Source organism: Notolepis coatsorum (assembly GCF_963971535.1).
Source record: "Notolepis coatsorum genome assembly, chromosome: 2".
NCBI lineage: Eukaryota > Metazoa > Chordata > Actinopteri > Aulopiformes > Paralepididae > Notolepis > Notolepis coatsorum.
The window spans coordinates 53,124,176-53,149,121 of NC_140166.1; positions in this window are offsets into that span (position 1 = coordinate 53,124,176).

The following is a 24,946-nucleotide window of genomic DNA, read 5'->3' on the forward strand; positions in this document are numbered from 1 at the left end:
CTGCTTCTCGGGCTGGTCCACCGCTGCTATCTTGAAGGAGACATTTTCACCCTTTATGGTCTTCTGGTCTCTTCTAATGGTACAGATTGTCATTGTTCCTTTGGCACCCCGCAGACCCAGCCGGGCTGCGGCGGATGCGAGGAGGAGAGTCTTTTCAGACCCATCGTCTAGGACGGCGTAAGTGTCCAGGACCTTGTCCTCGTAACTCAGGAGCACTCTGACCACTTTGATGAGCACTCGGGGGGTCCCGCTATGCTGGTCTATGTGGAGCACTCCTGTTGGTGGGTTGCCTTGGATCTTCTGCTGGTGGGCCCTGCACAGTGATGCGTGGTGAGCGGCGCCCGCCTGGGCCCCCTCACGCCACTGATCAACTTGGACGGGGTTCAGTGTCTTGTATTCGGCGCACTGTGCCAGCCAGTGTCCGCTGTCGCAGTAGGTACAGACGATCTCCCGTTCCTCTCTGGCGGGGGAGTTAGGACTCGACGGTGGTGGCGCCGACTCGGGGTAGTACTGGTGGCACTGTCGGTCCCCGTGTCTGCTGCGACAGTCGGGACACCAGGGGGTGGTTTCAGGCCTGGTCTCGGCCTGATACATCACCGTGACGGGCCCACTTTGGTTTCCTGGCGGACGCTTGTTGATGTCGTGCAGGACCTCCAGGTGGGCGCCGTCGCACTTGCTGCATTTCTTCTTTAAACGGCACTCAGCTGCCATATGGCTGCGCGCGCAGCGGTAGCAGCGGCGGTTGGCTTTGATCCACTGACTCACCTCGTCAGTGGTCAGCTTCTTGAAAGTGTCACATTGATACAGCCGATGTTCCCCTTCACAGTACTGGCATTCAATCTTCCACTCCCCCTTGGTCGGGGGGTTGCTGTGGTTCTCGTGCTGCGGCACTGACTCGGCCTGGTGCATAACAGTCACTGACCGGCGGTTATCATTAGATCCCCGAGGTCCATCTCTTGGGCTTGGTCCACTCCACACGAACGTGTCCAGTCGTAGGCTGCTGACCTCCCTGGCGAGGAAATCAGCTAGGTCTAGGAGGGATGCTTCTGGGCCGTTGGGGTCGCGGTGGTCTCTCTGCCGCCGAAAGCGCTCTTGGCGGGCTGGAGGGAGCTTCTCCAGTATTCGCTCCACATTAGAGTTTGCATATAGTTCATGTCTTCCTTTCTCCTTTTGGGACCCCAGCATCCCTACTAGGGATTGTACCTTGATAGAAAGGTCATCCAATGAACTATTGTCTTTGGCTGGGGGGAGGCGGTCGATATCTCTTATTTCTTGTATCACGTAGTTGAAGGGACGGTTTATGGTCCCAATTGACAATGAGAATGGACAGATAGCAATACTATAAAGTATAGATTTAGCTCTACAAACAGCCCCACGTCTGTTTACATTTGCTGGCCCTCTACCATTATATTAGACGGGCCCCAATGGCCATCAATGTGTTAAACAGAAGGTTTTATACTGAATTCTGCCATCCGGACATATGCCATTTGAAATATGATTATAGAATATAGAATATCAGGCCTAAAATGGTTATGCGATTAAAATGCGATTAATTAGATTAATTAATTACAAATCCTGTAATTAATTAGATAAAAAAATGTTATCGCCTGACAGCACTACTTCATTTGCATACAGACACGCCCGTCCAGCTCATTATAATGCGAGGGCCATGTGGAGAACAAGCGTCGGCAGGTAGCGAGGAAGCGCTTTGCGACGGATCAAAATTAGATTCGATTCAAATGTATGTCATCACACAGCACACTATATACCTACAGTATAGTGGAATAGACTGTATTAATATCCCATATTTATACCATCTTGTTGCGCGCCCCTGGCCACATGCCGCAGTGCGCGCACACACACATACTGTATAGTCTACGTGCGTAATGACTGAACGTAGTTTTATTAACCTCTTCCGCCCGTGCGGTCCAAAGTTCTATGGGGTTCAAGGTTCAGAGTTCTCTATGAATTATTTCAATAACTGTTATTATTCGGGATAATTCTACCACAAAAGGTAACGTTTTTGACAAATTTGAAAATGCAGTTAGTTTCTCTTCCCTGTTGTTAGCATTCAGCAACAATTAGATTTGAAAATAGTTTCAAAATGGTGCCACCCTGATAAAAATAAAAAAAGCTACAGTACATTACAGTAGATTTCATTATCTGTTCTCATGCACGCCTGGTGATACTTATCGCCTCATGCCAGCCATTAAACCCATGTAATCGGTCACCTTGTTTGTAGAGCTATAACCATATTCTATATTATAGCTATGGATACAGTACTATAGTTATTTGACACTGGGTTTCTTCCGGTCAAGATGCAAAAAAGAAACAAAATTCCATCCATACGTTCTTGTGTTATATCGTGGTGAATATAAGTATGGTTTTAGAGCAGTCTATCGTAATCCATGAAATGCTGAGTTAAAACCCTACACGTCGATTACATTGTAGACGCTAGCGTTCCTTGCCTGAACCCGCTACTGTTCTGGATGCAAATCCACATTATAGGTATTATGCTCCATCACGAATGCATGAAAGGGGGGGGGGGGGGGGTTTCTGACTATTCGATCGACAGTAATGGCATTCGCATTGAACACTAAAAAACGGTTATCAGCCAGATCGCTATGAAGGCCAGGATCAAGCTAGAATTGACGTCAAATCGCCCTTACCTTCGGCCGGGAGTAATCCAAAAAGAATATTCCAATTTCTTGATCGCCATCTGGTAGATCCAATCCCCATTTGGTCGACGGCATAAACGACCATAACATACGGATCGGGCATAGTTGACAGGCTTCGATGTAACCGGCAGAACTCTGCACCTCCCCGAGAACAACAAATTAAATCCGAGACCTGGGGTCATTCCACAGCCCAGGATACAATGTTAGAAATATAGCTTGATACCGCCGCCTGGTAGGATGCGGCCAGTACTGCACCTTCGGATTCCCACTATGCAATTTTCAGGCAACACACAGCTCCCTGAGATTGAATAGGGTATTAAAATCGAAAAAAGGAAAAACGACCCAGAAACGAGAATCTTCGTTTATGGCACTGAACGGTTGGGGCACAGAAACGAGAATTCTCGTTTTTGGCAATTAATGTGTTAAGAACACGGCACACACCAGTCTGTCCGACTTACGATTGCTCTTCAGTGCTCCTAAATCCTGCTCTTAGTTAGGACCGAATCGAGGAGAAGGTGAATCCCAAAATCGTCCCGAAAATGTCTTAAGTGCCGCTAGGACAAAAATGTGTCTGATCTTTTGTCTTAAGTCCATTGGTGAATGAGACCCATTGTACACCAACAACACATGTGCTGTGAGGTGAGAGGAAAAACACACAGGGCGGGAGCCACTAAGAATGGATTGCACTGTGTTAAATGCACCCTTAACTGAGCAGGGTTTGTGCGCGGTATCTGCTCCGTCTTTGCGAGCTATCCACTAAGGACATTGCGCAGATGAGATACCAGCGCAGACACGCCCATTATGTGTGGAGTTTGCTCCTAATCTGCTCCAGCGCAGTTGGCTCGCGGAGCGGTCTTCTGCACCTGACAGCGCTGTTGGCAGATATCAGGAAGGGGGAAAATAACTCCAAAATGAGGCATAGACATAACAGTATTTTTCACCATTAGTATTCTGTTCATTTCGTGCCCCCCTGTGTCAGAAGATCCTTGACTAGGTACAGACTCAGCGAGCACAGCCTATAGCCATCGAGAAAGGCCGCCATAGGCAGACCAGGCTTCCAAGACATCAGAGACATAAACTTCCCACAAATTGATTTCTCTGTTTGATTGTTTTGTTTTGTTTTGTTTTGCTTTGGCAATGTATGTATGTTTCCATTGTCAATAAAGCTCATTTGAATTTAATTGAAACAAATTGAGAGAGAGTGAGGAGAGAGAGAGAGAGAGAGAGAGAGAGAGAGAGAGAGAGAGAGCGCGAGAGAGAGAGAGATAGAGAGAGCGAGAGCGCGCGAGAGAGAGAGAGAGAGAGAGAGAGAGAGAGAGAGAGAGAGAGAGAGAGCGAGAGAGAGAGAGCGCGCGAGAGAGAGAGAGAGAGAGAGAGAGAGAGCGCGCGAGAGAGAGAGAGAGAGAGAGAGAGAGAGAGAGAGAGAGAGAGAGAGAGAGAGAGAGGGAGAGAGAGAGCGAGAGAGGGAGAGAGAGAGAGAGAGAGAGAGAGAGAGAGCGAGAGAGAGAGCGCGAGAGAGAGAGAGAGAGATAGAGAGAGAGAGAGAGAGAGAGAGAGAGAGAGAGAGAGAGAGAGAGAGAGAGAGAGAGAGAGAGAGAGAGAGAGAGAGAGAGAGAGCGAGAGAGAGAGAGAGCAAGAGAGAGAGAGAGAGAGCAGAAACCAAAGAGCAAAGAGCAAAGAGCAAAGAGCAAAGAGCAGAAACCCAGACTTTACCACAGAAATGTCAAACACAGACATCATGGTCCTACAAGAGACATGGCACAGAGGAAACAGTCCTACTGGCTGTCCTGCAAACTACAGAGAGCTGCTGGTACCATCCACCAAGCTAACAGGGGTCAAACAGGGGAGAGACTCTGGAGGCATGCTAATATGGTACAAATCAGAACTAACCCACTCCATAAAGCTAATCAAAACCGGAGTTTTTTTCATCTGGTTAAAAATAAATAAGGAACTTACATCAACCGAGAAAGATATCTATCTGTGTGCCACATACATCCCCCCCAATTGAATCCCCATACTACAAGGAAGACATGTTCCTAATCCTACAAGACGAAATCAACCAGTTCCAGGCTTACGGGCACATTATAGTCTGTGGGGACCTCAATGCCAGGACAGGACAAGAACCTGACACTCTCAGCACACAGGGAGACAAACACCTACCAGGAGGTGGGAACATCCCCTCCCAAATATGCCCCCCCAGAAAGAACTATGACCAAACAACAAATAAACATGGGTCACAACTTATACAGCTCTGTCGCTCGCTGGGACTGTACATAGTTAACGGTAGGCTCCGAGGGGACACTTATGGTAGGTACACATATAGCTCATCTCTGGGTAACAGTACAGTAGACTATTTTATCACGGACCTCAGCCTAGAGTCTCTCAGAGCGTTCACAGTCAGCCAGCAAACACCCCTGTCAGACCACAGCAAAACCACTATCTACCTGAATAGATCAACACCCAACCAGGAAATACCAAAACCAAACAAACTACACACTATTAAAAAACACTACAAATGGAAAGAAAGTATTATGGAAGCATTCCAATCCGCTATCAAGCTACAAAAAGTCCAATCCAAATTAGATCAATTCCTAGAAAAAAACTTCCAACACAACAGCAAAAGTGTAAACGGGGCGGTAGAAAACATCAATAACATATTTGACCTTACAGCTTCCTTATCCAACCTAAAGGCCTCAAATAGGAAAGCGAGGAAAAATAAAAATAAAAATATGCATGATAACGATTGTAAAAATCTCAGGAAGAAATTAAGGAACCTATCAAACCAAAAACACAGAGACCCAGACAACCAGAACACACGTCTCCAATACAGTGAAACACTGAAACATTACAAAAACACAATCAGAAAAAAAAGAGACCAACATGTTAGAAACCAGCTACAAGATATAGAGGAATCTATAAAAACAAACAACTTCTGGGAAAACTGGAACAAAATAAACAAAGTACACCATGAGGAGCTACCCATCCAAAATGGAGATGTATGGGTAAACCACTTCTCCAATCTCTTTAGCTCAATACAAAAAATGAACAACAAAAACACATACAAGATAAACTACAAAGCCTGGAGTCAACCATAAAAGACTACCAGAACCCGCTAGACTCCCCAATTACACTACAAGAACTACAGGACAAAATAAAATCACTTAAAACCAAGAAGGCCTGCGGAGCGGATGGTATCCTAAATGAAATGATCATATTCACAGACTCAAAATTCCAATTGGCTATACTAAAACTCCTTAACATTGTCCTTAGCTCCGGGATCTTCCCCAATATCTGGAACCAAGGACTCATAACACCGCTCCACAAAAAGGGAGACAAATATGACCCAAACAATTACCGTGGGATCTGTGTCAACAGCAACCTTGGAAAAATCCTCTGTATGATCATTAACCACAGACTCACACATTTCCTCACAAACAACAATACCTTGAGCAAATCACAGATTGGCTTCCTACCAAATCACCGTACAACAGACCACATTCTCACCCTCAGCACCCTAATCGACAACCAAATAAATAAAAATAAAAGCAAAGTATACTCCTGTTTCGTTGACTTCCAAAAAGCATTTGACTCAATTTGGCACGAGGGTCTGCTGTACAAACTGTTAGATAGTGGCATTGGAGGGAAAACCTACGACCTCATAAAGTCAATGTACACCAACAACACATGTGCTGTGAGGATTGAGGGAAAACACACAGACTTCTTCCCTCAATGCCGTGGGGTTAGACAGGGGTGCAGTTTGAGTCCAACCCTCTTCAACATATACATAAATGAACTGGCAAAAACATTGGAACAAACTGCAGCACCTGGCATCCCCCTAGCAAACACAGAAGTCAAATGCCTACTGTTTGCAGATGACCTGGTGCTGCTGTCCCCAACAAAAGAAGGGCTACAGCAGCACCTTGACCTTCTGCACAAATTCTCCCAGACATGGGCACTGACAGTAAAACTAAACAAAACTAAAATTATGATATTCCAAAAAAGGCCCAGCCTACAACAACAAAAACACAAATTCCTCCTAGACACAATTTCCCTAGAACACACAAAAAACTACACATATCTCGGCCTAAACATCAGTGCTACAGGGAACTTCAATCAAGCTGTGAACGACCTGAGAGACAAAGCAAGAAGGGCTTTTTATGCCATAAAAAGGGACATCATATTAGACATTCCAGTCAAAATCTGGCTCAAAATATTAGACTCCGTCATAGAACCGATTTCCCTATATGGTTGTGAAGTCTGGGGCCCACTTGCAAACCAAGACTTCACCAAATGGGACAAACACCCAATTGAGACTCTGCATGCAGAATTTTGCAAATCCATTCTCCGCACCCAACGGAAAACGCCAAATAATGCATGCAGAGCAGAACTAGGAAGATACCCACTAATCATAAAAATTCAAAAAAGAGCATTCAAATTCCACAACCACCTAAAAGAAAGCGACCCAGACACACTCCACAACATAGCCCTCACCCACAGAGAGACCCTCGATAGATGCCCACTCAGCCAGATGGTTCTGGGACTCTGCTCACAAACACAAGCAGAACCACCAGACAGTAACCACACTGGACTAAATCAAATTATAAGAAAACAAAAAGAAAACTATCTGACACATTAGAAAGAAACAACCCAAAACCAGAGCAAATTGAAATGCTATTTGGCCCTAAACAGAGAGTACACAATGGCAGAATACCTGAGCACCGTGACTGACCCAAAACTAAGAAGATCCTTGACTAGGTACAGACTCAGCGAGCACAGTCTAGCCATTGAGAAAGGCCGCCATAGGCAGACCTGGCTCCCAAGAGAAGACAGACTATGCACCCACTGCACACAAGATGAGGTGGAAACCGAGCTCCACTTCTTAACAACCTGCCCACTATACCAAGACATCAGAGACATATACTTCCCACAAATTGCAAACACCCAAAGAGACTTTGAAAACATGGACAATAACTCAAAACTCCCATACCTACTGGGAGAAATACAAGAATGTGCAAACACAGCAGCAAGATTTGTGAGCTGCTGTGACAAGAAAAGGACATCCAGCGGAATGCAACCACCATAAAGACTGTACTAGAAATTCCGTCTGTAATGTACTGATTTATTTTGTTTTCTCTGTTTGATTGTTTTGTTTTGTTTGGCTTTGGCAATGTAAACGTATGTTTCCCATGTCAATAAAGCCCATTTGAATTGAATTGAATTGAATTGAGAGAGAGATAGAGAGAGAGAGAGAGAGAGAGAGAGAGAGAGAGAGATAGAGAGAGAGAGATGGAGAGAAAGAGAGAGAGAGAGAGAGAGAGAGAGTGAGAGAGAGCGAGAGAGAGAGAGAGCGAGAGAGAGAGGGAGAGAGCGAGAGAGAGAGCAAGAGAGAGAGAGAGAGAGTTGGGAGAGAGAGATGGAGAGAGAGAGAGAGAGAGAGAGAGAGAGAGAGAGAGAGAGAGAGAGAGAGAGAGAGAGAGATGGAGAGAGAGAGAGAGAGAGATAGAGAGCGAGAGAGAGAGAGAGAGAGAGAGAGAGAGAGAGAGAGAGAGAGAGAGAGAGAGAGAGAGAGAGAGAGAGAGAGAGGGAGGTAGGTAGAGTTACATACAGAATTACATTAGCTCTCCGAGAAGAAATGAAGGTCTGAGAGCAGCTGGAGTAGACGCTGCACACAAGGATAACAGAGCCAGCTGGGAGCGCTGGGAGGAACGGTGAAATGTAGACTAATAACACACACAGGCAATAAAAGCCCGGGTCTCTCCCATGACAGTCATTCCAACAGAAAGAGAGAGAGAGAGAAAGAGAGAGAGAGAGAGAGAGAGAGAGAGAGAGAGAGAGAGAGAGAGAGAGATAGAGAGAGAGAGGATTCCGATGAGAGATCGCTCTCCTCCTCCCCCCCCGTCTCTCTTTACTCCTGTTCCTTTGCTCCGACGTCCTCCTGTTGTGTCTCCTCTGTAGCTCCATGAACCAGGGAGTTTATCGCAGGAGAGCGCGGCACACGCTGTAGGGCCATCGCAAATGAATTCCAACGATTGAATTTTGTTTGAAATTTGAATACCAAAACTCCCATTAAAATGTAAATAAATAAATAAATAAATAAATAAGTAAGTAAATAAATAAATTCATTATTGATATGAGGTGAACTGAAAACAAAAATGTGCCTGCAATACAAGCCAATACAAAGGGTGTTACAAAGCACAGCCCAATGCCTAATGATTCCTATTGGTGCTACAAATACAACACACAATGAACGTGTTAATTGTAAACATTTGACACCTGCTTCGACGTGGTAATAAATAATGTGTACATTTGATCGTTATTAATATTCAAATCTCATTCCAATTCGCCTAATTTCAGCCTATTCATTATTTGAACGGCATTCTTAGGGACAATTGACAGGCCTAACGAACAAACAGCTCTGAAAACTGCCTGTACGCTCACACAGCCTACAGTGCAGAGGTAGAATCTTAACAAGCAATTCTGTTTTCCGACAAAAGCATCGTGTTGCGGTGACTCACTTATCACGCACAATTGTTGCAGACATTCACTGGACTTTAGGAGCGAACAGGCTGTGATATGAAGCAAACATCTATATTGTAGATATATGTATGAATGTGTATGCATGTGACTGAATGTTGGTGGTGGTCGGAGGGGCCGTAGGCGATGATTATTCGCCACGCTTCCGTGAGTCTGCCTCAGGGCAGCTCTGGCTGCAATTGTAGCTTACCACCACCGGTATGACTGTGTATGAACGAATAATGGACTCTGTGAAGCGCTCTGAGTCAGAGAAGAGCGCTATATAAATCCAATCTGTAAATGAGGGGTACAATTCCCTGACTGTATTGAGAGTATGGTATTATTAAACCACTACTTAGTTATGTACTTTAATTACTGGCCATACAGTACATGAATATATATGGTGAACACCCACACAAGAATACGGCAATGACACATAAAGTTCTATTTAGAGGGATTTATTATTATCAGAGCAAGCAACGTTATGTTACAGATTGAGAATTATACTCGCGCTTGTAAGGCGAAGAACACACGTAAAGTAGGTCAAGAGCGTAAGTCAATGAGAATAGTAAGATGGGTCTAAACTGACGCCACCTGTAGCATAGCAATTACATAAGGCACACTAGTACCAGCTGGAGACACTGGGGGGTTCCCTCCGGGTGTAAGCCGGCAGGGTAGAGGAATGTTCGGGTGCAAAGTCTGGGTCAACGAGGAATAACGAGGTTCCAGATACAGGAACCAGTGCAGTACTCCCTTGATCGGTAGACAAAGCAACAGCTATAATCCAGTATGCCCGACAGCATGGATGAAAGCTAGCCAGCCTCCTCCTAGAGGCGGGCTCGAGGGATGCTCCTCACTGGGGTAGATCCCACACGATAGTGGGGTAGACGGTTCTCTGCTCCAGCAGTCACGGTACCAAAGCAATATAATCCAACCAGAAAATGGTTCTGCATTCGCCGGTGTAGATTCTCCTGTGCACTATCCGTCACATTAAACTAGGTTGAACTTGACGTTACTTCACCAAACTATGACACTTTACTATCCTATTCGCACATGTTCTAAGTGCTCTATTTAGACGCAAGGTTGCTCACTTCACTTGGTCGTTGACTCGTGGTGAAGGCTTTACTAGTAATGAACGAATTGCTGCTGTTTCCACCTGCGCCGTATTTATACGTAAGGTGAATTATCTAGTGCCAACCTCAGTTCTGTCTCGTATTACTGCGCAAACCTGGACATGTTGAGACATGCCTTGGCGTTGCCTTTGAACTTGCCATTGGGGGTATGGTCGTTGGCGCCTAGGGGTCGCTGTCCAATAGGAGAGCGAATATTATGGTCTGGTTTGTACCCAGGTAAAGGGATATTCCGTGTATATATACAAAGAATATACAAGGGATATCAAACGATATACAAATATTATACAAGGGATCTCAAGCAGTAAATATATATATTCGGTTTAATCTGACCCTTTGTAACAGCCGCCTTCTAATTAGTCCGCACTTAATTAGATAAAGCAAAGACAGATTAATCGTCTTGTCAACTACTCAATGTCTGTTGTGGGGAGCAGGGCAATCTACAAAGTCAGTGGGTCATGATCGTCATCAAGGGAGTCAGGGAGCCTTGGCAACTCTATCAGCCTCGCCACGGGTCGGGTGTGGCGGTGAGGCAGGTCGGCCCTCCTGGGTATACTGGGCTGTGCTTGGCTGTGTCTCCACATCCTCCGTCTGTTCCTCTTGTTTGGTCTGTACCCCGTCTGAGGAGGGGCCGGTTCCGGCCGCACCATCAAGAAGTCGGTTGGGGTGCTGGGTTCGAGGTCAGCTACGTCGCTTGGAGCGCAGCTGAGGGGGGTGGAGTTCGGAACTCCCTCTTCTTGGGCCCACGGTTCTCTCACAGGCCTCTCGTCTAATGTCAGTAGCCTCTCAACGTGCTGTACGGGAGAGTGGCCGGTGTCGCTCACCTTTGTGTGCAGGCAGCGTGTAGACGTGGGTTGACTGTCAAGTCCGTAGAGGGGGCCCTGGAGCGTCCACCCCAGTCGGGTCTGAACCGCGACTGGGCATCCTTTGGGTCCGATGTGGGCCGCCTCAATTGGGAGAATGAGGTCCGCGTGGTCGGAGCCTATAAGCAGGGTCGGTGTGGCGCCGTCGATAAGCGGTATAGGTAGTCTGCGTAGGTGCTCGTACTTCGCCATCAGCTGTGGGATGGGGTAGGTGTACTGTGACAGGCCTATGTCGTGGCTGGTGAAGACGTTGGTGATGCTATACTGCTTCTCGGGCTGGTCCACCGCTGCTATCTTGAAGGAGACATTTTCACCCTTTATGGTCTTCTGGTCTCTTCTAATGGTACAGATTGTCATTGTTCCTTTGGCACCCCGCAGACCCAGCCGGGCTGCGGCGGATGCGAGGAGGAGAGTCTTTTCAGACCCATCGTCTAGGACGGCGTAAGTGTCCAGGACCTTGTCCTCGTAACTCAGGAGCACTCTGACCACTTTGATGAGCACTCGGGGGGTCCCGCTATGCTGGTCTATGTGGAGCACTCCTGTTGGTGGGTTGCCTTGGATCTTCTGCTGGTGGGCCCTGCACAGTGATGCGTGGTGAGCGGCGCCCGCCTGGGCCCCCTCACGCCACTGATCAACTTGGACGGGGTTCAGTGTCTTGTATTCGGCGCACTGTGCCAGCCAGTGTCCGCTGTCGCAGTAGGTACAGACGATCTCCCGTTCCTCTCTGGCGGGGGAGTTAGGACTCGACGGTGGTGGCGCCGACTCGGGGTAGTACTGGTGGCACTGTCGGTCCCCGTGTCTGCTGCGACAGTCGGGACACCAGGGGGTGGTTTCAGGCCTGGTCTCGGCCTGATACATCACCGTGACGGGCCCACTTTGGTTTCCTGGCGGACGCTTGTTGATGTCGTGCAGGACCTCCAGGTGGGCGCCGTCGCACTTGCTGCATTTCTTCTTTAAACGGCACTCAGCTGCCATATGGCTGCGCGCGCAGCGGTAGCAGCGGCGGTTGGCTTTGATCCACTGACTCACCTCGTCAGTGGTCAGCTTCTTGAAAGTGTCACATTGATACAGCCGATGTTCCCCTTCACAGTACTGGCATTCAATCTTCCACTCCCCCTTGGTCGGGGGGTTGCTGTGGTTCTCGTGCTGCGGCACTGACTCGGCCTGGTGCATAACAGTCACTGACCGGCGGTTATCATTAGATCCCCGAGGTCCATCTCTTGGGCTTGGTCCACTCCACACGAACGTGTCCAGTCGTAGGCTGCTGACCTCCCTGGCGAGGAAATCAGCTAGGTCTAGGAGGGATGCTTCTGGGCCGTTGGGGTCGCGGTGGTCTCTCTGCCGCCGAAAGCGCTCTTGGCGGGCTGGAGGGAGCTTCTCCAGTATTCGCTCCACATTAGAGTTTGCATATAGTTCATGTCTTCCTTTCTCCTTTTGGGACCCCAGCATCCCTACTAGGGATTGTACCTTGATAGAAAGGTCATCCAATGAACTATTGTCTTTGGCTGGGGGGAGGCGGTCGATATCTCTTATTTCTTGTATCACGTAGTCCCATATGCGTCCATAACGCTGGTCGAGGGCCACTAGAGCCGCGGAGTATGGGGTGCTTGAGTTGGAATATGCCAGCGCTATATTATGCGCTCTGGGCACCTTGAGGTGATTGAGGAGGATGGCATATTTGTACGACTCATCGGGGACGTCGGACATCATAGTCTCCAAGCACATCCGTAATTCCGTGTACTGTGCTCTGTCCTCGCGCGTAAAGTCTGGGAACGTCGGTGTGCCAAGGTACGATGCCATGGATGGCTGGCACATTGGTGAGCGTAGGGGAATAGGCCTCCTGGGCGAGTCTCCCCGTACGTGTTGTCGTGGGTTGGTACTTGGTGGGTACCAGGGGCCGGGTACCCGGGTGCTGTTCCTCGGTGCTGACTGTACGTCAAACTCACCCGTGAGTTGGGTCGGGGGTTTGTAGTGCAGTGACTCGGGGCTGACGTCGGGGCTGTACTGGGCCTCCTGGTCCAGAGTACGTTGCTGCTGGTCGGCTTGACATTCCTCCTCTTCCTCTGCTAGGTCCTGGAGTCTTCTAGTCAGTCTCTCGGCTACGTAGGCCGGTTCTTCCCGGTGGCTGGGTCTCGTATGGACCGGTCGGGGAGGGGGGTCGGAGACGTAGACAGGATCCTCTTGTTGGCCGGGTCCCGGGTCGCTTCGTCGGGTAGGGGAAGGTGCCCTAGACCCTTGTCGTGATGATCTCCGGGAGCTCCGTGCGGAGCGAGGGGGTGTCGCCATGGCAATCAATTGTTCTATCATCTGCGCCTGCAGCCGGTCGCGCTCTGCTTCGCGCTGGGCATGGGCGGAGTCGCGCTCTGCTTCGGGCTGGGCATTGGCGGCGTCGCGCTGTGCATTGGCGCTGGCATGGGCGGTGTCGCGCTGTGCATTGGCGGCGGCGCGCTGTGCATCGGCGCGGCCTCTTTCAATGTTCTCTTCCGTCTGAAGGCGTCTGGTCTCCAGTCTTATGCGGTCGTCTTCACTCCTTTGTTGCGCCTGGAAGCGCTCTCGCTCGGTTGCAGAGTGTTCGCGTTCACTAAGGGCTTGCGCTTGGAGTTGCGCGTGAAGGCGCTCTCGTTGGTCTGCAGCTTGTTCGCGCTCGCTCGTCCATGGTAGAGTGTTCGCGCTCACTTAGTTGTTGCGCCCGGAGGCGCTCTTGTTCCATGGAAGACTGTTCGCGCTCACTAAGCGTCTATGCTTGAAGTCGATCGCGTTCACCCTGAAGTCGATCGCGTTCGGTGGAGGCTGCCAGGGTGGCGATGAATGCCTGCGCCAGCATCTGGTCCGCCTCGCTGGGGGATGACACTGACGGAGGTGATCGGCTTCTGACAGTGCTCGTTGGAGATCTGTTCTCCTGGGCGCGCTTCTCTTCTGGTGGTGTGTCGGTTCTGTCCCTGTAGCCCTTTCTTTATCCTGGAGCTCTCCGGGGACTATTCCGTTGACGTTGTCTGGGGGTATAGTCATGTCATGTCCCCCCTGGTCCCCCCCGTGAGCTTGGTCAGTTTCGTTAGAACCCACTGGGTTCTCTACTGGCAGGGTCGCCTGGTCGGTAGGTTTTGACATGCTTTGACTATCCGCTTTATCCGCATTTAACGTCTGTTTAAAGCTAGGTATTAGACTGACAGCGTATTCCTCTAGATAGGGAGGTGGCTGACGTCTGCGCTGCGGGCGTTCTAGCTTGGGAGAGCCGCTTGGGGAGTGTTCACCGCTGGCCATGGTTAATATCAATATTATATTAGATATTACACTGATACCATCCGGCTCGAAGGACCAATTGTAACTGAGGGGTACAATTCCCTGACTGTATTGAGAGTATGGTATTATTAAACCACTACTTAGTTATGTACTTTAATTACTGGCCATACAGTACATGAATATATATGGTGAACACCCACACAAGAATACGGCAATGACACATAAAGTTCTATTTAGAGGGATTTATTATTATCAGAGCAAGCAACGTTATGTTACAGATTGAGAATTATACTCGCGCTTGTAAGGCGAAGAACACACGTAAAGTAGGTCAAGAGCGTAAGTCAATGAGAATAGTAAGATGGGTCTAAACTGACGCCACCTGTAGCATAGCAATTACATAAGGCACACTAGTACCAGCTGGAGACACTGGGGGGTTCCCTCCGGGTGTAAGCCGGCAGGGTAGAGGAATGTTCGGGTGCAAAGTCTGGGTCAACGAGGAATAACGAGGTTCCAGATACAGGAACCAGTGCAGTACTCCCTTGATCGGTAGACAAAGCAACAGCTATAATCCAGTATGCCCGACAGCATGGATGAAAGCTAGCCAGCCTCCTCCTAGAGGCGGGCTCGAGGGATGCTCCTCACTGGGGTAGATCCCACACGATAGTGGGGTAGACGGTTCTCTGCTCCAGCAGTCACGGTACCAAAGCAATATAATCCAACCAGAAAATGGTTCTGCATTCGCCGGTGTAGATTCTCCTGTGCACTATCCGTCACATTAAACTAGGTTGAACTTGACGTTACTTCACCAAACTATGACACTTTACTATCCTATTCGCACATGTTCTAAGTGCTCTATTTAGACGCAAGGTTGCTCACTTCACTTGGTCGTTGACTCGTGGTGAAGGCTTTACTAGTAATGAACGAATTGCTGCTGTTTCCACCTGCGCCGTATTTATACGTAAGGTGAATTATCTAGTGCCAACCTCAGTTCTGTCTCGTATTACTGCGCAAACCTGGACATGTTGAGACATGCCTTGGCGTTGCCTTTGAACTTGCCATTGGGGGTATGGTCGTTGGCGCCTAGGGGTCGCTGTCCAATAGGAGAGCGAATATTATGGTCTGGTTTGTACCCAGGTAAAGGGATATTCCGTGTATATATACAAAGAATATACAAGGGATATCAAACGATATACAAATATTATACAAGGGATCTCAAGCAGTAAATATATATATTCGGTTTAATCTGACCCTTTGTAACACAATCCATTATTATTATTATTATTATTATTATTATTATTATTATTATTATTATTATTATTATTATTATTATTATTATTATTATTATTATTATTATTATTATTATTATTATTATTATTATTATTATTATTATTATTATTATTATTGTGCCAAATAGAGCTGGCAACCGGCGACGAGGATCTATGCTTAGAAGAATGGCAGACTGCCTTGGTGGTTGGTTATCCACGTCGTGCCGATCACGCTACTGTGTTTATATGCATACTAGGGGTGGGAATCATATATAACTAGATGGTGCAAGGCGGAGTCTCCAGCGTAGTTCACTTAGCGTAGTGCATCTTGCCACAGGTAACATGAATGTCTGTGGTGCAGGTATACTGAAATAACCATAGCTCGGCCAATTTTCAACCGATTTACAAACGGTTTGTTTTATTACAAACGGTTTGTTTTATTACAAACGGTTTGTTTTATTACAAACGGTTTGTTTTATTACAAGCGTTATTAACGTGGCTATGATTCAGAATGCTTGGACATGTTGAAATAATTTTCATATGAAAATTGAGCAAGCTATGGTTATTTCAATAGTAGTACATGCACCATATAGACATTCATGTTATGAGTGCTGCCTGTGGCAAGATGGCCGCCATGTGGCAACGTCGGTCTCCATTGGCCAGCAGCGCGGGTGAGTCATCTAGCCTTTATATATATCTATGGTGGGAATCACCATACCATAATTTATCACCATACTAGAGTCACAATATTGTAACATTGCAATATTGTGATATATTGAGATATTGCGATATATTGCGATTTATTACCTTTTTTCAACTGCAAATTATCTTCCCAATGGAAAAAAATCAAAAATCTGCAATACAAATAATATATATACATCATCTGTTTTATCTAATAATAAGATATGTTTTCAGCCTGTTCACCGGCTCATTCCAATCATTCTTATTGCAGAAAAATGGGATTGTCAAGCAAAAATGTATTAATAAATTTTTTTAATATCGATACTTGGCGTCACTGTTGATATAATATCGTCCCGCAAAAATATTGTGATATATTGCTGTATCGATCTTTTTCCCCACCCCTAATGCATACCATTATCTCAAATGATTTGGGAAAACACACACTTTCACTACCACACTACAGAAGGTTAACCCTTTACTATCACACTACAGATGGTTGATAGAAATCGGGGGGTTTTCAATGTATGTGATGTATAGATTGGGGGAGATGAGAGCATCTAAAGGGGGCCGGGTCAGAAATGTGCTTGCCTTAGCAGACGGTGATAGAACGGTGGTTCAGAGCGAGCAGGGTATTAGTGTGAGCACCACACTGAGCAGGGCAAAATGTTTTGAATTCCCCAGTACATCAACAAAGATAACGGCGGGGCAGGAGACACAGGAGCAGGGCGATGGAGGTTTTTAAAGTATGAAACGCTTTGATGTGTGTAAAGGTTACAGCTGTTGTCATGGCAGCGGCACATGACAACCAGAAGGGGGTGGGCCGTCGTTGCTAGGACGAAGATCCTATAAAGGTGACAGTGGTTCCGGGTAAGGGCAGACTAAAATCTGACTGAGACTAAGAGGGAAGAAACCAGAAGAGACTATCTCCTCTCATCACGTGTTAACTTCGGCTAACAGGATGGAGGATGGTTCAGGCTAACGACCAGGCCTGACCACCATTGGACTGAATAGCAGAAGGACGATAGACTGAACACACCGAAAGATCATTAGAATAGACTTTTCAAGGACAATACAATCTGTTAACATCTGAGCTGAGGCTTCTGTTTATGAAAATAAACAACGCTTTTCCTTGTAAGGTAGTACGTTGTCGAAGTGTCGAATTCTTACGAAGGTGGAGAATTATTATGGTTTGCGGATCGCACTAACGGGGAGAGATAAGGATTGTATCAGCCAGTATATGAGACGTCGGGATCATTAAAAGTACACAACGCAGAGGGACCATGGAGAGGTGATAACACAAGAAGACGTGATACTGGCAGATTGATCAGAATCTAACATGGTTAACCTTCTGTAGTGTGATAGTAAAGGGTTAACCGTCTGTAGTGTGATAGTGAAAGGGTTAAAGGGGCTCTGTGATTACTAGTACAACTAGCAATCCTCTAGCGCAGGGGTGGCCAACCAGTCAGAGACTAAGAGCCACAAAAAAATGACTGTGGTACCACAAAGAGCCACACCATATACCAGCGTTTCTCAACCTTTTTTTTCAGTCACGGCACCCTTCATGTGTTTATAGGTCTCACCCTCTGGCCTCTGAAGTTGCTAATGTCTTTTTTATTTGGGCCTCACAGGGTTAAAAGTACCCTGTGAGACCCACGGTTGCAAAATTACAAAATCACTTTTAGCCATTTAAAAAAATTATGTTTATTTAAAAAATGTTAAAGGGGAACTATTTTACAATTTCTTTCACTATTTGGGCACTTTTACACAATTCCTGTGAGTCTATGGAACACCTAGTTTTTTTTTTTTTTTTAAATGCATTGTTTTGTATTTCTAATCAAGTACTAAAAACCGCATTTTTCTACCTTAAGATCTTAAGCCGTTTTGAGGCTGGGCTCCAACCACTGTGTGGCCTGGTGCCAACTGCCACATCAACTGCCACATTATTATGCAGCTGAGAAATCTCTGACATCACAGATATGTACATTTTCAGATGACTCAGTTCAGTGAGGGTGAATATTGTGAGAGGAGAATTGGAAGAATTCGCCAATATGAGAATTAGAGACATATATCCTATTAATATAAGTCCACATAGCTAAGAAACAATGGTAAACACTGAAAAAAGCCATTTATAAGATAGTTCCCCTTTAAGCACATGTATAGTCAATTGGTCCTGTTGTTCAGCCTCACAATGCTATTTGATAGTAAATGTGTTTATATGTCCCACCCTCTGGCCTCTGAAGTTGCTAATTTCTTTTTAATTTGGGCCTCACAGGGTTAACCTCTTAAGCCCGAGATATACAGTAAAAGTGTATATTTTCAGCATTATGTTTGTTTACCAATTATTTGAACTGTTATTAGTGAAATATAAGATTATAGAAATCTCAGGGCATTGAGTCGGAAACCGGCGCATATTGACAGGAGGAAGTGGCACAGCCAAAAGTGAGTGTAGTCTTTTGAAGGAAGAGACTCAGGGCTTTCAAATTTCGAAAAACTACCCTACCCAGCTCACACCAGCCCCTGTCAATCATCTGACTTCTGGATTAACTTTTTAATTTCTCTTATTTTTTGGGATTATCTCCCACAAACCTGAACGTTATTGCCATAAAACAGAACGCAGTTAGTTTCTCTACCTTTCTGTGAACGTCTTGCAAAAAACTGTGTTGCAATATGATGAAAAATGGTGGAGAAATTTACATTATAAAAAAGATGGCAGAATTCAGTACTGTATCTACAAAACCTTCTGTTTAATCATCTTCCCTTTATTCATTTGCTTAGATTTTTTCAGGTCTGGTCAATTTTAGCATGGTGTTATTTACAGTCAAAGATAATTTTTTTTTTAAATAGAATTGATATTCTCCTTTGGTTCATTACAATTTACTCAAGCCTAGTAACAGACACACTATTTCTGACACTGATCCATATATGTCCCTAGATTCAGATACCAAGAACATGCAAATGGACCATTTAAAAAAAAATTGTAAATGTTTATTCTACGTCCTTATGGAATGAGTGACAAAAAAAAAAAAAGTAAAAAAAAAAAAAAAAAAAAAAAAAGTAAAAGAAAAATTAAAAAAAATATTTTTTTTTTATTTTTTTTTATTTTTTTTTATGGATGGAAGAGCCGCACATTGACGGGCAAAGAGCCGCATGCGGCTCGCGAGCCGCGGGTTGGCCACCCCTGCTCTAGCGGTTAGGTGGCCGAGCGGAGATTGCGTTCGTCACCAGCCCCGGAGCTGTGAGCTGGATCCGGGGTTGTCACCAGCTTGGCTGGCCGTCTGCACTAATACAATTGGCTGTATTAGAGGGTGGGAGAAGCTGGCGGGGTGGGTCTGGGTCGTTGTAAACAGCGACTCCTACAGTTCGGTCGTTAAAGGGATAGTTCTGATTTATTTTAACCACTAGCCCTATTTACATTTACATTTTGTCATTTAGCTGACGCTTTTGAGGGTGTGTAGTTAGAAGATGCAGAGCGTAGGGGTCTTGAGGGTGTGTAGTTAGAAGATGCAGAGCATAGGGGTCTTGAGGGTGTATAGTTAAAAGATGCAGAGCGTATGGGTCTTGAGGGTGTGTAGTTAGAGGATGCAGAGCGTAGGGGTCTTGATGGTGTGTAGTTAGAAGATGCAGAGCGTAGGGGTCTTGAGGGTGTGTAGTTAGAAGATGCAGAGCGTAGGGGTCTTGAGGGTGTGTAGTTAGAAGATGCAGAGCGTAGGGGTCTTGAGGGTGTGTAGTTAGAAGATGCAGAGCGTAGGGGTCTTGAGGTTGTGTAGTTAGAAGATGCAGAGCGTAGGGGTCTGGAGGGTGTGTAGTTAGAAGATGCAGAGCGTAGGGGTCTTGAGGGTGTGTAGTTAGAAGATGCAGAGCGTAGGGGTCTTGAGGGTGTGTAGTTAGAAGATGCAGAGCGTAGGGGTCTTGAGGGTGTGTAGTTAGAAGATGCAGAGCGTAGGGGTCTTGAGGGTGTGTAGTTAGAAGATGCAGAGGGTAGGGGTCTTGAGGGTGTGTAGTTAGAAGATGCAGAGGGTAGGGGTCTTGAGGGTGTGTAGTTAGAAGATGCAGAGCGTAGGGGTCTTGAGGGTGTGTAGTTAGAAGATGCAGAGCGTAGGGGTCTTGAGGGTGTGTAGTTAGAAGATGCAGAGCGTAGGGTCTTGAGGGTGTGTAGTTAGAAGATGCAGAGCGTAGGGGTCTTGAGGGTGTGTAGTTAGAGGATGCAGAGCGTAGGGGTCTTGAGGGTGTGTAGTTAGAAGATGCAGAGCGTAGGGGTCTTGAGGGTGTGTAGTTAGAGGATGCAGAGCGTAGGGGTCTTGAGGGTGTGTAGTTAGAAGATGCAGAGCGTAGGGGTCTCGAGGGTGTGTAGCAGTGTTGTGCTAGTTACTGAAAAATAGTAACTCAGTTACTTTACTAGTTACTTCATTTCAAAGTAACTTCGTTACTGTACTAGTTACTTACACCCAAAAGTAATGAGTTACTGTGAAAAGTAACTATTTAGTTATTTAAAAAAAAAAAAAAAAAAAAATTGCTCAAGTCCCATGCCCCATATACTCAAAATCGGTTGATCAACTTGACAGTTTCCATTCACATCACCGAACTCTGCTAAGCAATGTGGTCTAGAGCGTTTCATTATATATTCCCTCCCCGCTGTATGTATATTTCTCTCCCACCCACCCACCCCCTCCTAATGTACAGTCCCCTCCCCATCATATGTATATACTCTGTCAGGATCTAGGGGTAACAGTACTGTATATTGGAATACCGTTTATGTCACAAATGTATCAGTACTAAATACCTATATGTCCCTATGCCATAAATGTCATGTATGTTGTGTATGTCATAAATGTCTATATGAATTGAAAATGGGGGACCCTGATGGAAACAAGACAAACGTCTTTCTCAGGTCTGCATCCCCTTAACAATTGTATGTATTGAGCCGTACTGTATTGTACCCATTCTGCAATCTGTTAAATAAAGTTTTCATTCATTCATTCATTCATCCATTCATTAATTCATTCATAACCATCTTGCAGCGTTGTTATCAAAGCATTGCAACGTTAGAATAGTTAGGATATCAATTGTGCATGAAAGGACTATATTTATATTGTTTGATTAGTATTATGAGATTCCCTGGCAGATTTTGTACAGTCAAAATCCGTTGATCTTGAGTTTCAGTGAACACATTGCACTCACCGTCACCAGTCTGCGGTGGTCGAGATGTAACGTTAGTCCAGTTGACTCCAGCAGCCCTTCAAACATGTTCTTTATCTCGTTTCCATGTTGTATATTAATTATCTCTCCAAGTAGTTGCTAAATGGTTTGTTAGTTCGTTATTATTACTGCGTTCTTATTATGTAGATTCATAGCGAGCGTCCTCTTGTTGTTTACTGTAGAGAGCGCCTATTTCTTTCAGAACGTCAGTGGCCAATCAGAAGTGCGAAACCAGAATGAGGCTACGGAAAGAAATAATAATAATAATAATACTTCGTTTTATATAGCGCCTTTCAGTCTACAGTAAACAAAACAAACGCAGGCGAAATAAGGACGCTCGCTATGAATCTACATAAAAAGAACGCAGTAACGAACTAACAAACCATTCAGTAACGTAAGTAGCGTTACTGAATTTCAAAAGTAATGCGTTAGAGTACTAGTTGCGGCAAAAAGTAACTTCGTTTCTGTAACGCGTTACTTTGTAACGCGTTAGTCCCAACACTGGTGTGTAGTTAGAAGATGCAGAGTGTAGGGGTCTTGAGGGTGTGTAGTTAGAAGATGCAGAGCGGCGGTAGGCGGGAGCGGTTTTCTTTGCCGCACGGTATGCCAGGTCGAGGGCCTTGAAGCGGATTCAAGATAGATAGACAGCACTGTAGTGTGTGTGTGTGTGTGTGTGTGTGTGTGTGTGTGTGTGTGTGTGTGTGTGTGTGTGTGTGTGTGTGTGTGTGTGTAGAGGAACTCACCCTGACAGCACACCCAGCACCAGGTTGAGCATGAAGAAGGAGCCGATGATGATGAGAGGGATGAAGTACAGCCAGTTCCACGTGTTTCCTGAGGCATCGTTGGCCTAGACACACACACACACACACACACACATACACACACACATACACACACACATACACACACACATACACACACACATACACACACACACACACACATACACACACACATACACACACACATACACACACACACACATACACATACATACACACACACATACACACACATACACACACACGCACACACACACACATACATATATACACACACATAAACACACATACAGATACATACACACACACATACACACACATACATACACATACATACACACACATACACACACACATACACACACATACACACACATACACATACACATATACACACACATACATATACATACACACACATACATACACATACATACACATACATACATACACATACATACATACACATACATACACACACACATACATACACATACATACATACACACACATACATACATACATACATACATACATACATACATACATACATACATACATACATACATACATACATACATACATACATACATACATACATACATACATACATACATACATACATACATACATACATACATACATACATACATACATATACATACACATAGATACATACACACACATACATACACACACATACACACACATACATACATACACACATACATACATACACATACACACACATACATACATACATACACATACATACACATACATACACATACATACACACATACATACACATACATACACTCACATACACACACATACACATGTACAAACACACACAAAGACAATGATAAGATCAGTTATCATCATCATCATTGATTCATAGTATTGGAAAACAAATAACGAATGCTGTCAATCGATTAAAATATTGAATTCGATTAATCGCATGATTGTCCATAGTTAACTCGCGATTAATCGCAAATTAATCGCATCTTTTTATAAAAAAAAAAATCTACCTTAAACGGATCTTTTCCAAGTCAACATGCTTGCGTTATGCAGCCATTTAACACAAAAGGATGACCCTCATGCATTGCAAATTTGCATCAAATTCAAAACAGAGTGATGCACAAAATAACTTAAAAGAAAATAATAATTTAAAACAATGAATAACGTGTGCATGAAATAATAGGGGAAAGAAAACGTTAGGAACTTGTTACATTCACCCACACAAGGGCTGAGTAATCACACACACTCTCCCAGCTCTCTTTCTCTCTTGCCCCTTCCTCATCTCTCTCACCCCCTCTCTCTCTCTATATCTCACACACACACACACACACACACACACACACACACACACACACACACACACACACACACACACACACACACACGCACACACACACACACTTCAGAAACAAACATAGTATCAATGAGAGCATCAATAATACACCTGGGTGAAGTCTAGAAAAAAAAAAGTGAAAAAAAGTGAAAAAAAGTGGGAAAAAAGTGAAAACTTTTTTCTTTTCTTAAAAGTTAATCGTGAGTTAAAAAAAATAGTGCCGTTTGTGGTGTTATCCTAGTTTAGACCATCTATGTGGGCCGGGTCTATTGGTATGGCGAACAGGAAGTAAGGTTAGTGCCCGGCCAATAGGAATGGGGCTGGGGGCTATGTGTAGGAGGGGAGTTCAAGGTAACGGGAGAGTTAACGTACGTGATTGCGATGGTAAATAAATGACCAGATCAGTTCACAGTTGTGGTCTCACGTTATTCCAAGAATACGCGACATGGTGTCAGAAGTGCTGTGAAACAGATCAAACGGTCTACCTCGGAGGTGGAATAAAGAGGCTTCATGAGTAACAAGGAGGAGAAAGAGCAGCCAGGTAGAGTCGGAGGTAGCATCATGGCTAACGTACCTGCGGCTACTTTCAACATCCAACCGCCTGAGCCCTTTGATTTTTCCAAGCCGCTCGAGTGGACTAAATGGATCAGGAGATTCGAGAGGTTCCGTCAGGCAAGCAATTTAACTGCAAGCTCAGAAGAAAATCAGGTAAACACGTTGATTTACTGTATGGGAGATGAAGCTGATGATGTTTTGAGAGGCTTGAATCTCAGTGCTACAGACCAGCTGGAATACGGTAAAGTGCGAGATGGCTTTCAGTCTTTCTTTGTTGTGAAAAAGAACATTGTGTATGAACGTGCACGTTTTAACATGCGCAAGCAAGAAGCAAACGAGACTGTGGATGCATTTATTACTTCCCTGTATGGATTAGCAGAGCACTGCAATTATGGGACGTTGCATGATGAGCTATTTAGGGACAGGATCGTAGTGGGCCTGGCTAACACACATCTCTCAGAACGCATGCAGATGGAGAAAAATCTAGACCTGGAAAAAGCCATTAACATGGCTAGACAATCAGAAGAGATTAAAAAACAGCAACACACACTGAGGAGCGATGCCAGTTGTGTAAGACTCATGGAGAGTGTTAGCTCTGTGGACAGAGTGTTTAAAGGCAGGCAGCAGTATGACAAGCCTAGTTTCACCAAAAACAAGAGTTATGGAGCACACAGCAGCCAGAGTAAAAA